Genomic DNA, 16,417 nt, shown 5'->3' with positions numbered 1-16,417 from the left:
AAGGAATGGGTAAAGTTATGAGTTACATGGTGTAACCATAATAGCCACCATATAAAAGAATCTCATGGCTCAAAAAATCGGGCACTAATGTGTGAGTGTGAGGGCTAGACGATTTCAAGGAGTGTTCAAGTTTCTCTCAAGTTATTACAAGTGTATTTGGTGTTGTGTGAACCATTTGAGGTGTCACACTTGGGGCACTAGGCACTCAAGCTTCATGAAGACATTCTACATCAAAGAGGTATGTATTCTATCTTGTTATATTTATTATTTTGTATGCTAGATTAGGATAATACCTTGGATGTTCATAATTGTATGTATAATAGAGAAAACATAGATTCAAGGTATTTAGGGTTGCATGTACACTTAGGAGTGTTAGAATGCTCATAACCCAACAGGAGGCTCATAACTCGCTGAGTTGGGCCAATTTCCATCCTATAAATAGAGGCGCAAATCTCCTCAATTCTTCACACCTTCACCCTTCTTTCTCTCTCAAACTTCTCTCTAAACCCCTCCCAACCCTTAGTATTTCCCAGGTTCTAAGAGGCAAATCTCGGAGCTCCAGAAGGCTCCGAGAAGAAGAGCTTTTGGCTCGGAAGTTCTGCCCCCGCAGAGCCCGGTTCCTAGCCAAACCTCCCGGTAAGTGAGTTATGCTTACCCTACTTTAAGTATAGCTTATGTTTAAGTTTATTATCGTTATTATGAACTTATAAACAATATATATTATAGACAAAATTGCAAAAATGGTCCCTGTGGTATGCAATTTTTTGGGGTTTTAGTCCAAACCTCGAGTTTTTTGGATCCATGGTCCTTTTGGAGTGGTTTGTATGTGGTTTTGGTCCCTGGACTTAACTCCCGTTAAATAGGATCTGTTAAGCCCCCTCATGTGCCTCACACGTGAGGGTAAATTCGTTATTTCATATGTAAGGGACCATTTTTGCATACACTGTTTTTTTTTTGGCTTAATTGACCTTAAAAATCCCCACCGCCTGCGATCTTCGTCCCCAACGTTCCCCAAGTCTCTTTTTTCTACCCTTCTTCTTCTTGAGCTCTGCTACAACAACAATGGTTCTATAAGCCAAAAAATAGGCTTCCTTTCGGGGCCGATTGAGCGTGGGTTCTTATCGGGTCCTCTTTTTTCGGGTCCTCTCGAAAAGGGTAGTCACGAGTAGTTCCAAAGAAGCTATTCTCAGGGAGGGTTTGCCTATAAACGTAGATCAAGAAAAAGGTCGTTGATTCGTGTCATCCAGAGAGCGATTTCAACGACGTTTGTAACCCGTGGGCAAAACTCGATTGTTGCCCCGATTAATAAAAACGTGGGTTCTCTAAAGGTTCCAGATTGGATTGTTGGGGCTTCGGAGAAAAACAATGAATTGACTATTAGCAATGTTAATTTGAGAAGTGAAGGTATTTTTCTTGACGATTACGAGTTCATAAATCAGAGCCATAATCTTCAATGGGCGCAAGGGAAAGCTGGGGAAGATCGAGTACACGTCGTCGTTTCGGAGGAACACGGGTGGGTTTTTGTTGGGATTTATGATGGATTTAATGGTCCGGATGCACCTGATTATCTGTTATCAAATCTGTACCCAGCTGTTCATAAGGAATTGAAAGGTTTGTTGTGGGACGATGAACTTTATTCCACGAATGTAACTCCTTCAGGGCAACAACCATTAGATGATACCAAATCCCAGGTCGACAATCAACCTCAACCAAATAACCATCAAAGATATGTCGATCAGCAAGAGAGTCACCCCAGTGCAACCGAGGATTTTGAGAAAAGAAGAAACAAGAGTTCAAGAGTTAGGAGCCGAGGGGCTTCAAAGAAATGAGAAGATAACCACCAGAGATGGAAGTGTGAATTCGACAGGGAGAGATTAGAATTGGATCGAAGATTAAAAGAGCAACTGAATTCCAATGGGTCAAATTCAATTAACCATTTAGATGTTCTGAAAGCTCTATCTCAGGGATTAAAGAACACAGAAGACGCATATTTTCAGATTGCAGACCAAATGCTCGCTGAAAATCCTGAACTAGCTCTAATGGGTTCATGTCTTCTAGTTATGTTAATGAAAGAAGACGATATTTACGTGATGAATGTAGGAGATAGTAGAGCAGTTTTAGCTCAAAAACCAAAGCCAGATCTCTGGAGACAAGATCTAGAGAGAATTAAAGAGGAAACATTGTATGATCTTGAGGTCGATGCCGATTTAGCCACTACAAATCCAACGCTAAACGCCTGCCAGCTCACAATGGATCATAGTACCTCCATTGAAGAGGTAAAAACTAAAACCATTTTTTCAAATCAATGGTTCAATAAACCATTGTTGTTGCAACAGAGCTCAAGAAGAAGAAGGGTAGAAAAAAGAGACTTGGGGAACGTTGGGGAAGAAGAACCCAGGCAGTGGGGATATTTAAGGTCAATTAAGCCAAAAAAATGGTTTATGCAAAAATGGTCCTTACATATAAAATGACGAATTTACCCTCACGTGTAAGGCACATGAGGGGGCTTAACAGATCCTATTTGAAGGGAGTTAAGTTCAGGGACCAAAACCACATACAAAACACTCCAAAAGGACCATGGATCCAAAAAACTCGGGGTTTGGACTAAAACCCCAAAAATTTGCATACCACAGGGACCATTTTTGCAATTTTGTCTATATTATAAAATATAATATATAAAGTGTTATTATGATTTCTTTTAACTACTCGTGGTACGGGGAATTTGGTTTGAAGGGTCGCATAGGGTTGTTGGATTTTAGAAGTGCTATAATGCCAAAATGGTCATGCCCTCCGGTGTTTCATGTCTGGCCCATGTATGTACATAGTGGTTGAAAAGTACTGTTTAACACTTATAAAACGATATCGCTCGTAAATAGTCGCAATAAATATTAGACTAAAACCTAGCGGTAATGATACTAGGTTTCATCGAAGGAAAATATAATTGTTAGAAGCGAAGCGTTGTCCGAGTTTGGAATCATCACTTTAACAAGTGAGTGCATAGTTACTTTCATCTTACACATAGATATGAAGTATTTAATATAAATTACGCACTATGTGTGCATATTATCTGTGTTCTTGATATTTATGATGGATGAACAAAATATATATGTTTTACTTGATTTAAATTGTATACGTATTTTATACCTATAAATATGATGGGTAAAGATGGGTAGATGATATAGATGATGAAATAAATGATTAGAGGCCTCGATGTTTAAGATGATCCAGTCATCTACCGGAGTATAGATGATAGTCTAGTGGAACGCTAGCAGGCTCGCAACCTGTATGTGTTTTTGAAGTAAGTGTTCACCAGGTGTACTCCATCCCACTCATGGTTGCCTTATTTGACATGTATTGTTGAGGAATCCCCTCAGCAGTGTTGTCATCCGGATGAAAATCCTTAGGCTAGGTCCCTTACTTTAGATGCTTTAGGGACAGAAAGTGAGGATAACGAGAATGGGTAATCGGGTTGTTTGATTTGATGAAATTAATAAACTTAATTATTGTGGGTTGAAAACCCTATGTGCTCACCAGGCTCCCAAGCCTGACCCACTCAGTTTCTTGTATATAGGTAGTGGCATGAGAGCATAGGAGTGATGATCCGATGAGAGATCAATGGATTATAGGCCATTAGAAATAAATAGAATGTTGTAAGGCCTATGTTGATTCTGTTTATGCTTTTGATATGTATTGACAATGACATCCCGAGGTTTTTAATATATGAAAAATACATTCCTTCGGGAATGCTTCGATAAGTTACTTATCATATTTTTGGGAACAAATTCCACAACATATTTCTTTAAAATGATACTATGATTTTTAAATAAAGCATAAACAAATCGGTCTTTTCTGGCCGTGAAATTGGGGATGTCACAGGCTTGCTCAAGGAAAACGATCAGGAGATGATGGAGGTTGAGGGTGGAGGAAACTCTATCCATCACTTCCTTTAAATATGGCGTAAGCTCGGAAAATTAGGGTATGCTCATTCCCATATGACATATCATGACCAATATAGTGTCATGTCGTGACATCTAAATAAGATACGCGTCTCATGTGGTCCATGCCACATCGTGCTGATACCTCCACCATGTCGTGGCCAACCAAAAACTCATAAATTACTTTAAAATTTAAACCTCGAAGATCCGAATGTTAAAGTATGAATGTTTAAAACATGTAAAGTAATGGTAAGAATCGAAAAGCAATGTTAATAATATATTGCTCGAGCCGTGATGTCCCCATAACCGGATCTAGAGGAATCTACTAGGAGTGATACCTTCCCCGTTGCAAAGTAGATGTCCTGATAGAAATGATGCCTTGTGGACTAATTTTGTTATTTCCACCTTGGTCTAGACTTGGGAATGGTTCCTTTATTGGATGCATACCTTGAGTATAAAAAACAGAAATGTCTTCATACCTGAATTAGCCCTTAATAATGAAAGGAAATAGAATATGGATAAATGTTTTGTGAAATGATATGATATGATGTGTTATGATATGAGATGTATGAAATGATTTTCATAAAAATTCTTGAAATAACTTTCATAAAAATGTGATAAAGGTTTTGGGTCACAAACCTATGTATCTCATGAGACATTTTGTCTTACATATCTCTTTTTATTGCTATGTATCCTACGGTGCACTTAAGGAGAAAAGATGATAAATGGAAGCTTGAAGTTAAGAGATAGTGAATGGATTGGAACCTGTTCAGTTCCTTATTAAATGTATTGATGTAATTCATATCTGCTTATTATGGTTGTGTTGATGCTTAATGGTAGCACCCAATGTCTTAATTGTAAATGTTTTTATGGGACAAAGCATTTATTAAATGCAGGTTAATTCCCGGAAAGATTTTTATAACCATAGCTTTGAAAAAGTTTGAAAAAATTTAGGGTGTTATAGTTTGGTAGAATAGCCATAATTTAAGCGAATTGGGATTGTATCAATTTACTCATAGGCTTAGACTTTGGTTATGGAAAGTGTGAATGCGTAATAGGATTGTTATTGATGGGTTTTGAGCATTCTAACACTCCTATGGTGTACATGCAACCCTAAATGCTTTGAATCTATGTTTTCTCTAATATACATGCAAACTTTCAAAATTCCAAAGCATCATCCTAACTAGCATACAAAAGAGTATATATACTACAAAATTCTAGTTAGATGACATACCTTTTAGTGTAGTTGGAAACCTTGAAGCTTTAAGAGCCTAGCACCAATAATGTGAATGCCTCAAATGGAACCACAAATCACCACCAACAAATGGAAGAACTAGAGAGAGAATTCCTTGCTTTACAAAATCGACTAGCACTCTTCTAATTTCACTTAGGTGCCAATTTTGGTAGCCTTAGGGTCTCTTATATAGTGTGGCAAACTAGGGTTACACCATGTAAACCCTAATGACTTTCCATATCCCTCATGCTCCATGGGTTAAAACCTCCATGAAGTATCCTTGGGTCACCACATGGGTTTAGCCCAACATAAAGAACTATGGATCATAAGCCCACTTTATAAGAATGAATGACTTACCAAATCAACCCCTTATATTTAATTAGTCTCTTTTGATCACAAAATTAATTCTTGATCAATAGTAATTAAATAATATGATTTCATATTAATATATTAGAACTTATAATATATTAATAAATCATAATTATCCTCTTCTCAAAAGTCCATCCTTCAAATTGTCATGGTGAAGTGCAACCCAAATGGACCATGCTACTCTCGGGTCAAGTACATACCAAATATAGTTATGGACTTAGACACCTTATCCAACAGTCTCCTACTTGGATAAGTCTAATAACTATAGTTGTAAGTATAACTTCAGGATCCGACTAGCAATCGTGGCTCTTAAATCCCTTTGTCGAACTCAGACGTACCATTTTAGATAAGTGATCATAGAATCCTCTGTTCTCAAGATATCAGCCGGACAAACACATGGAACACATTCAATCTAATTGTCCATCAGTTTGTTTCCTGATTTCTGATTCGTTTGACATAGAATTTAATCGAACACATCAATTTAGTTCTGACCGGGCCCGACACATAAGTCATAACAAAATCATCAAGTGGCCCAAGATATCGCTTTTAATCCTCCAAGGACTAAAAGGAACAAATAAACTTTGACAGTATATGCTTGTACTAACTATTCACTGAACCATACACAACAACACGTTTTATAACATCGAGTTACCTATGCGTTTTCGTACTGTCAATGTACGACCAACTCATAGTCAACAACTCATATATCTAGGTTTGAAGATTATATGATATTATCGTCTCACCATCACTCGAGATAAATTCCATGAAGTGATACAAGTGAGCGTGGGTTGAATCCAATACTCAAACCTTATAAGCACTCATGAATGTCATAGCAATGTCTAACCATTTCTGACAATCTACAAGCCAAATTCATGACAGTCTTGCTTGAATACCTACTTCCAAAGTATGATCGACTGTGGATGGATTGAATAATCCAATTATTCTGGAAGTCAAAACATGCAAAAAAAAATGAAACAATAGTAAAACAATTGACATGAGACAGTAGCATACTTGTAAATAAAAAAAACTTTTATTTAAGCATCAAATGTCAATTACAGTTTATCTATTACAAATTTAGAAATAGCTATCTAATCATTAAAACTAACATCATCCCTCAGCCCAATGCGCCTCGCATGCTGTAAATGCTTAACCCTACTCAGTCCCTTCGTGAGGGGATCTGCCGGGTTCTCATCTGATGATACCCTCTTTGCCACGAGGATTCCTTCTTCTATCTTGTGTCTTATGAAGTGATATTTCCTGTCGATGTGTATAGACCTGCCATGATCCCTTGGTTCCTTGGCTAAGGCAACCGCACTATCGTTGTCACAGAATCCTTTATAGTTGGTACAACTCCAAGGTCTCCGATGAAGTTCTTCAGCCATATCGCCTCCTTCGTCGCTTCGCTTGCTGCTATGTACTCTGATTCGCATGTTGAATCAGCTACAGTGTCCTACTTGAAACTTTTCCAAGTAATTGCTCCTCCATTCAGGGTAAACACCCAGCCTGATTGAGAGCGGAAGTTATCTCTGTCGGTTTGAAAGCTGGCGTCACTATACCCCACCACTCTCAAGTCATCACTCCCACCAAGTGTAAGGACCTAGTCCTTAGTCCTCCGCAGCTACTTGAGAATGTTTTTCACCGCAGTCCAGTGAGACTTGCCAGGATTCCCTTGATATCTGCTGACCATGCCCAAAGCAAAGGCCACATCAGGGCGAGTACAAGTCATAGCATACACGATCGAGCCAACAGCGGAAGCATATGGTAATCAACTCATCTCAGCTATCTCAGCCTCTGTACTCGGCCTCTAAGCTTTACTCAGTTTGGCATTTCTCTGGATCGGTAAGTCACCTTTCTTGGAATTATGCATATTGAACCTCTTCAACACTTTGTCCAATTAGGTACTTTGACTAAGTCCAATTTGTATCTTACTCATGTCTCTCAATATCCTTATCCCTAGGATATAGGCAGCTTCTCCAAGGTCCTTCATAGCGAAACACTTCCCAAGCCATGATTTCACCTCCTGCAAGGTTGGGATGTCATTTCTTATGAGTAGTAAGTCATCCACATACAGTACCAAAAAGCTAACTATACTCCCACTAGCTCTAACATATACACATGACTCATCCTCACTTCTCGAAAAGCCAAACTCTTTGACTTTCTCATCGAAACAAATATTCCATCTGTGAGATGCTTGTTTCAACCCATAAATGGAGTTTGTTGGATAAGGTGTCTAAGTCCATAACTATTTCTGGTATGTACTTGACCCGACCCGGCATGGTCCATTTGGGTTGCATGGCACCATGCAATTGGATAAACTAAAATGAGAGAAATAACACTTATGGTTTATTAATATATTATAAGTTCTAATATATTAATAATATTATTTAATTAGTTTGATCAAGAATTAATTTAGAATTAATTAAGTGATCAAAAGATAACTAATTAAATATATGGGTAGATTATGTAAATCTTCCATATCTTATATAGTGGGCTAAGAGGCTCCATGGATTATCAAGTTGGGTTCCACCCATAGGATGCTCCATGGATGCTCCATGGGAGTTACAAACCCATGGGTCATGGAAATGAAGAGTCATGACACATTAGGGTTTACATGGTGTAACCGTAGATGTGTCAACACTATATAAGAAACCCATTCTCCACCAAAATTGGCTACACATAAGAAACAAGAGGGCTAGAGCCGATTTTGCAAGTGTAAGATTCTCTCAAAGTTTACTCCTTTGCATTTGGTGTTGTGTGAAGCATTTGAGGCATCACACTTGGGGTGCTAGGCTCACAAGGTTTCAAGGATCATAATCAACAACAAGGTAAGTTATTCTATCTTTCATTCAAGTTAAAAATGTGCCCAATGTATGCTAGATAGGAATATAACCTTGGAATTCAACTTTGCATGATTATTAGACAAACATAGATCCAAGGTTATTAGGGTTGCATGTACACTTAGGAAGTGTTAGAATGCTCAAAACCCATCAGTGGTATCAGAGCCTAGGTTTGTTTGTTGTTTTTTTTTTGTGTGCAAACAGCTTGAAAAAAAATCGTTTTTCTGTTTTCTGCTCGTATGAAAGTTTGCACATTTGTTGCTGGAAATGGACTAGAAACATTACCCTAAAATGTTTTTATGTTTTAAAGCTTGTTTTAGATGGTGTAATGTTTATGCTAATCCATTTACAATGGCAATTATTAAAATTACAAGTTTTTTTAAGTGTAATTTTTTATTCTTGAAAGTGTTCATATTCATGTTCTTGAACTTATGAAGATTAGATGATCATAGGAATTGTTTGTAACCTTCATGGTAGTTTAATTCATGATCATAATGTGTTTTAATGGAGTCCATAACTTGTCCTCAAGTTATGGAAAACCAAAAGTCTCACTTTTATTAAAGCCATTGAAAGAACACAAGAGTTATAAAAATGAAGAGTCTTCATTTTTATTACTCAATTAATTCATAAGTTATAAGAAATGAAAAGTTTTGGAAGTTTACAAAACTTGCCCTCAAGTTTTGGAACAAGTAAAGTCTTGATTAAAACTTCAGTTCCAACCCTTAGAATTTTAAAAGTTAAAATTCAACCCTTATACTTTATAATATTATAAGTTACTAATATATATATGTATAACGTCAAGTTGTCTTACCGCTAGTACGCCTCATTCACGAAGCCGGTCTATAAGGGGGTATAAGGTTGTTGCCTATAAAATGGCAACTTAATGGGTGTCCACTCTCACCCACCGCTTCCTTGATCGGTGGAGGGTCGTTAGCCGAACGGGTAAGACAAGGACTTATAAATTCTCATTAAAAGTATGATGAATATTATAAAGTAACTAAATGCTTTTATTAAATTCCCAATCTTAGTTACTTTAGGAAAATGTGAATAAGGTGCTAATCCATGAAATTACACTTTACACTTTGTTTAAGTCGTTGGTGGAGCGTGTGTGGTTAACCGGCACACTAACTTGGACTTAACAAGGTAGGTAAAGGGTGACTTAACGTTTACCATAGCATCGGTGGAGCGTGTGTGGTTTACCGGCACATCAATTGAGTGATAAACCTTGAGGGTACCAAGTGATTTGCATGGTTACTTCACACCTCGTTTTGTGATCCTCGGTATCCCAGTCACAAAACTTGGAGGGCACACTCGAGATTGAAACATGCCTTTTAAAAGTTCATTGAATCTCAAAAGAATCTAGGAATTTTTAAGAACCAATTAAAAACCTAATATTTATATTTCGTTTTTCATGGTGGAAATTGGTGAATCGTCATTCACCTACCTTTTAAATATGTTATAGCTTGGATTACGGCATACCTCTTCTAAGTTATAATATATTGTGATTGGATCCTAGCCTTAATATTACATTTGGGTGTTTTATTAAGGACTCTCTTAATATCTAAACTAATCTTGTTCTCTTCTTTCAGATGTCTTCAAACAATGCTGCTTCTGGCTCTAATCCTAATGGCTCCTTTACACTTATGAACTTGTGTGGGAAAGTCACTTTTGATGGATCCAACTTCAATGAATGGATCAGAAACATCAGGATGATTACCCGCTACGAGGACAAAGAATATGTCCTTGACAAGGAGCTTAAGGAGATTGATGAGACCACTGCAACTCCCCAGGAGATCGCTGACTTCCGGGCACATGAAAGGGATGCTACAAAAGTGGCATGCATCATGTTGGCCACCATGACAGCGGAACTCCAAAAGTCCTATGAGGACTTCTACCCTTTTGAAATGCACCAAGATCTGATGGAAAGATACCATCAAAGTGCACGACAAAAGAGGTATGAAATCATATGCTCTATCATAACAACCATGATGAAGGACGGGGAATCCGTCACGAGCCACATGCAGAAAATGAAAAGGTATGTGGATCGGTTGCTAAAGCTTAATGTGAACTTCCCTGAGGAGCTTGCAATAGATATCATTTTGCACTCCTTACCATCGTGCTATGATCAATTCCGCATGACATATCACATGAATAAGGAAGAGGTCACACTCAGCAAACTTCAGGGACTCCTCAAGACCGCAGAAACAGGTCTTAAGGGTAAGTCGGTTGTTAACACTCCTACTCCAAACTCCGCCCCGGTTTTGGCAATCGGGAAAGGTAGAGGGAAGAAGAGGAAGAGCTCTTCGAAGGGTACCAAGGCTAGAACCCTTGATGGCTCTTCTTCAAGTGGAACCAAGAAAGGTTTTGTCACTCCTTCTTCTGACCCTAAAGAGGCTGAATGCTTGTATTGCCATGAAAAGTCACATTGGAAGCGGAACTGCCCAAAGTACCAGCAAGATGTGAAGGATGGGAAAGTTAAACCCAACCATGCAGGTATTTACACTATCTTATCTAATAACTCACCCCATTCTAACTCTTGGGTCCTTGATACCGGTTGTGGTATTCATATATGTTCTGATTTGCAGGGACTAAGAAGAAGTGAGAATGTGGAGCATGGAAGAATAAACTTAATCATGGGGAATAGGAAAGCTTTACCTGTCACCAAGATTGAAGTTTATACTTTATCGCTAAGTAGTGGGTTTAGTTTAGATTTGAATAAATGTTGTTATTCGCCATAAATGGCAAGAAATATTATTTCCTTTCATGCATTGTATAAACAAGGTTTCACCTTTTCATTTGATAATGAAGTTGGTTCGATTAATGCTTTCTTTAATAATGTTCTTTATTTTAAAGCATTACCTTGTGATGGCGTGTATGAAACTGTATCTGTGGTTGATAACTTAGGAAATAATGTATTGTGTATTGATTCTGTTAATAATAATAACTTGGATAAAGCATCATTATGGCATTGTCGTCTTGGACATATAAGCAAGAAACGCATAGGCCAACTCCAAAAGGATGGAGTATTGGAGTCATTTGACCTAAAGTCAGATGATAGTTGCGAATCATGCTTACTTGGAAAAATGATAAAGTCACCCTTCACAGGTTCTTGTGAGAGGGGTAAAGGTTTGTTGGATCTTATACACACAGATGTGTGTGGGCCCTTCAAACATGCCACAAGGGATGCTAATCCTTATTATTTGACTTTTACTGATGATTACAGTAGATATGGATATGTCTACTTAATCAAGCATAAGTCAGAGACTTTTGAGAGGTTTAAAGAGTTTAAACAGGAAGTCGAGAATCAATTGGGCAGGAACATTAAGATGCTTCGATCTGATCGAGGTGGTGAGTATCTTAGTTCAGAGTTCCTCGACTATCTTAGGGAATGTGGGATTGTCTCACAATTGACACCTCCCAGGACACCGCAGTTGAATGGTGTAGCTGAGAGGCGTAATCGAACCTTGTTGGATATGGTTCGTTCCATGATGATTCGAGCTTCGCTACCAAACTCATTTTGGGGGTATGCCTTAGAGACTGCCGCCCATATCCTTAATCTAGTTCCCACAAAGAAAGTTGCCAAAACTCCTCATGAGATGTGGACTGGTAAAGTACCCAAACTAGACCACATTAAGATTTGGGGTTGCGAGGCTTTCGTGAGACGCGAGACTCATGATAAGCTCAAACCTCGAAGTGAGAGGTATATTTTCATTGGCTACCCACAGAAATCCTTTGGTTACCTCTTCTATAGACCTAGTGAGAATGTGGTCTTTGTAGCTAGGAGGGCTTTCTTTCGAGAGAGAGAGTTCATAAGCCAAGGAGACAGTGGGAGGCAAGTTGACCTTGAAGAAATTCAAGAGTCAAGTGGTGAAGGAACTTCAAACCCTAGCACTCAACTTGAGGAGGAAACTTCTGTTGAGCCAATTGACAAGTCTGTACCTCTGAGGCGTTCCACAAGGGTTAGGAATGCACCTGAGCATTACTATGGATTCCATATTACTGCGGAAGGTGATACACTTACCAGTGATGAGACACTGATAGGTCTGGATGAACCTAACAGTTACGCGGAAGCCATGGCAGGCCCTGAGTCAGCCAAGTGGAAAGAGGCAATGGACAGCGAGATACAGTCCATGTATGACAATCAAGTTTGGAACTTGGTTGAGAATGTACCAGGTCGTAAGGCTGTAGGGTGCAAATGGATCTTCAAGAAGAAGACCGACATGGATGGTAATGTACACACTTATAAGGCACGACTGGTTGCAAAGGGTTTCTCACAAACTCCGGGAGTTGATTATGATGAGACCTTTTCTCCAGTGGCCAAGATTAAGTCTATTAGGGTTCTGTTAGTCATAGCCGCATTTCATGACTATGAAATATGGCAAATGGATGTCAAAACCGCTTTCCTTAATGGAAAGTTGGCTGAGGATGTTTACATGAGTCAGCCAGAGGGTTTTGTCAACACAGAGTACCCTAATAGAGTGTGTAAGCTTGAGAAATCTATTTATGGGTTAAAGCAAGCACCTCGCAGATGGAATCTTTGCTTTGATGAGAAAGTCAAGGAATTTGGCTTTTCTAGGAGTGAAGATGAATCTTGTGTATATGTCAAGGCTAGTGGGAGTATAGTTAGCTTTTTGGTATTGTATGTGGATGACATACTACTCATAGGAAATGACATCCCAACTCTGCAGGAAGTTAATGTTGGATATAGTGTATAAGTCCATAACTTTATTTGGTATGTACTTGACCCGACCCGGCATGGTCCATTTGGGTTGCATGGCATTGCAATACTTGGATAGACTAAATGAGAGAATAAGGCACTTATCATTATTAATATATTATAAGTTCTAATATATTAATAATAGTATTATTTAATTAGTATTGATCAAGTATTAATCTAGTATTAATTTGGTGATCAAAGTGAGACTAATTAAATATATAGGGTTGATTATGACAATCATCAATTCTTTTATGGTGGATTAATGATCCATGGTTTATGGGTTATGGATGTAACCATATGGAGCTCCATGGATAGTCCATGGGAGTTACAAATCCATGGGTCATGGGAAATCAAGAGTCATGACAATTAAGGGCATTCATGTGTAAACCCTAATTGTGACAACACTATAAAAGGAACCCTATGGCTAGCAAAATGAGTACCTAGTGGACATAGTGTTACTAGAGAGGGCATAACCAAATTTGAGTGCTAGAAGTATTCTCTCAAGTTATTCCAAGTCTTGTGGTGTTGTGTGAAGCATTTGAGGCACAACATTTGGGGTGCTAGGCTCACAAAGTCTTGAAGGAATCCAAGCAACAACAAGGTATGTATTTCTACTAGTTTTATGTTTTATGTAATCCCCATGCCATGCTAGTTAGGAAATAACCTTGAAAAAGAAATTTGCATGTATATAGAGAAAACATAGATTCAAGGTTATTAGGGTTGCATGTACACTTAGGAAGTGTTAGAATGCTTAAAACCCATCAGTGGTATCAGAGCCTAGGATTGTTTTCTGTATACTTGATGCAAAACTGCTTAAAAATCGAAAATTCTGTATTCTGACGACTGGACTCGCCGAGTCCATGGGGAGGACTCGCCGAGTCCATGGACAAATTCATCCTACTCGCCGAGTAGAATAGTGCACTCGACGAGTAGGAGCGTGCTGGGCAGTTTTTTCGAGTTTTGTTGCTGGAAATGGATTAAGATCATTATCCCAATCTGTTTTGGACTTGTAAAATCTGTTTTTCAAAATGATAATGATTATGTTAACCCATTTTACATGACTTTTATCAATTTTCAAGTATTGTATATGTTTATATGATTTCTTGAAATTGCTTGACATGAATTTGTGTTCTTATGAGTTTTTAGAAGATCATAGGAATTATGTGTAACCACCATGTGTGTTTAATTCATGATCTTAATGGCTATGATGGTGTCCATAACTTGTCCTCAAGTTATGGATAACCAAAAGTCACTTCCTTTAATTGTGATTAAATAACTAAAGAGGTTTCATAAAATGAAGAGTCTTCATTTTATGAACCATTAAAACTCATAAGTTACAAATTGAAGAGACTTGGAATAGTTTCAAATCTTGCCCTCAAGTTTTGGAATTTGAAAAGTCTTATACTTTAATACTTTAATTCCAAATTAAACCTTAGATTTTTAAAAAGTTTAAAAATCAACACTTATACTATTATTATAATTTTATTATATAGATATGTATAAGAATATGTTATTCTTACCGTTAGTAGGCCTCATTCACGAAGCCGGTCTATAAGGGGGGTATAAGGTTGTTGCCTATAAAATGGTGACTTAATGGGTGTCCACTCTCACCCACCGCTTCCTTGATCGGTGGAGGGTCGTTAGCCGAACGGGTAGGATACGACTTTAAATACTCGTTAAAAGTATAATGAATTATAAAGTAACTATACATTATAAATTCCCAATCTTAGTTACTTTAGGAAAATGTGAAATTGGTGCTAGCCCATAAAATTACACTTTGTACCTTACCAAGTCGTTAGTGGAGCGTGTGTGGTTAACCGGCACACTAACATGGACTAGTAAGAGTGGCAAAGGGTAACTTGACCTTATTATAGATCGGTGGAGCGTGTGTGGTTAACCGGCACATCGATTAGGTAATATTGTTGAGGGTACCAAGTCAATTTGTATGGTTATTCACACCTTGTTTGTGATCCTCGACATCCCAGTCACAGACTTGAGAGGGCACAATCGAGATTCAAACATGCCATTGAAAAGTTCAATGTATCTCAAAAGATCTAGGAGTTTCAAAACCAATAAAACCTAATAATAAAATATTTCGTTCTTATGGTGGAAATTGGTAAATCGTCATTTACCTACCTTCAAATATTTTATAGTATGGATTACGGCATCCCTCTTCCAACTATAAATAGTTTGTTGGATCCTAGCCTTAATATTTCATTTGGGTGAATTATTAAGGATTCCTAATCTAATGAAACTTGTCTTTCTTTCCTTTCAGATGTCTTCCAACAATGCTTCTGGCTCAAACCCAACAGGCTCCTTTTCCCTTATGAACTTGTGTGGTAAGATCATCTTTGATGGATCCAATTTCAATGAGTGGATCAGAAACATCAGAATGATTACCCGCTATGAGGACAAAGAATATGTCCTCGATAGGGAGCTTAAGGTTGTGAATGAAGCCACTGCTACTCCTGAAGAGTTTGCGGAGTTTGTTGCACATGAAAAGGATGCTACTAAAGTAGCATGCATCATGATGGCCACCATGACTCCTGAACTTCAAAAATCCTATGAAGATTTCTACCCCTATGAGATGCACCTGGATCTGATGGAAAGGTACCATCAGAGCGCGCGTCAGGAGAGGTATGAAATCATCTCCTCCATGATAACCGCAAGGATGAAGGATGGTGAACCCATCACCGGTCACTTGCAGAAGATGCAAAGGTTCGTTGACCGGTTGCTGAAGCTAAATGTTGACTTTCCTGAGGAAATGGCGATTGACATCATTCTCCATTCCTTACCTCCAAGTTATGATCAGTTTCGTATGACTTATCATATGAACAAGGAGGAAGTCACACTTAGCAAACTTCAAGGACTCTTAAGGACAGCTGAAAATGGCCTTAAGGGTAAAGCGGTTGCTACTTCTACTCCTTCAACAGCCCCTGTTCTGGCTATTGGGCAGGGAAAGGGTAAGAAGAGGAAAAGCCCTTCGAAGGGTACCAAGGGTAAGACTCTTGATGGTTCCTCTTCAAGTGGGACAAAGAAAGGTCCCATTACTCCTTCTTCAAACCCAAAGGAAGCACAGTGCTTCTATTGCCAGGATAAGGGACACTTCAAGCGAAGCTGCCCCAAATATCTGCAAGATCTAAAGGATGGGAAGGTTAAACCCACCCATGCAGGTATTTACACAATATTGTCTAACAACTCATCTAATGCTAATTCTTGGGTGCTTGATACAGGGTGTGGTATTCACATTTGTACTGATTTGCAGGCACTAAGAAGAAGTGAGCAAGTGGAGCACGGGAAGATAAACTTAGTCATGGGCAACAGG

General features: G+C 38.4%; 1 pseudogene; it reads left to right on the top strand.

Annotated features, from left to right (window-relative positions):
* The first annotated feature begins 881 nt into the window (after nt 1-881).
* Nucleotides 882-2,471, top strand: LOC145104841 (putative protein phosphatase 2C 23 pseudogene; annotated as a pseudogene).
* The last annotated feature ends 13,946 nt before the right edge of the window (nt 2,472-16,417 follow it).

This window comes from Lactuca virosa, chromosome 4 (assembly GCF_052849685.1).
Source record: "Lactuca virosa cultivar CGN04683 chromosome 4, Lactuca_virosa_CGN04683_v6, whole genome shotgun sequence".
NCBI lineage: Eukaryota > Viridiplantae > Streptophyta > Magnoliopsida > Asterales > Asteraceae > Lactuca > Lactuca virosa.
The sequence above is the reverse complement of the archived record's forward strand: the minus strand, read 5'-3'. Positions and strand labels throughout refer to the sequence as shown.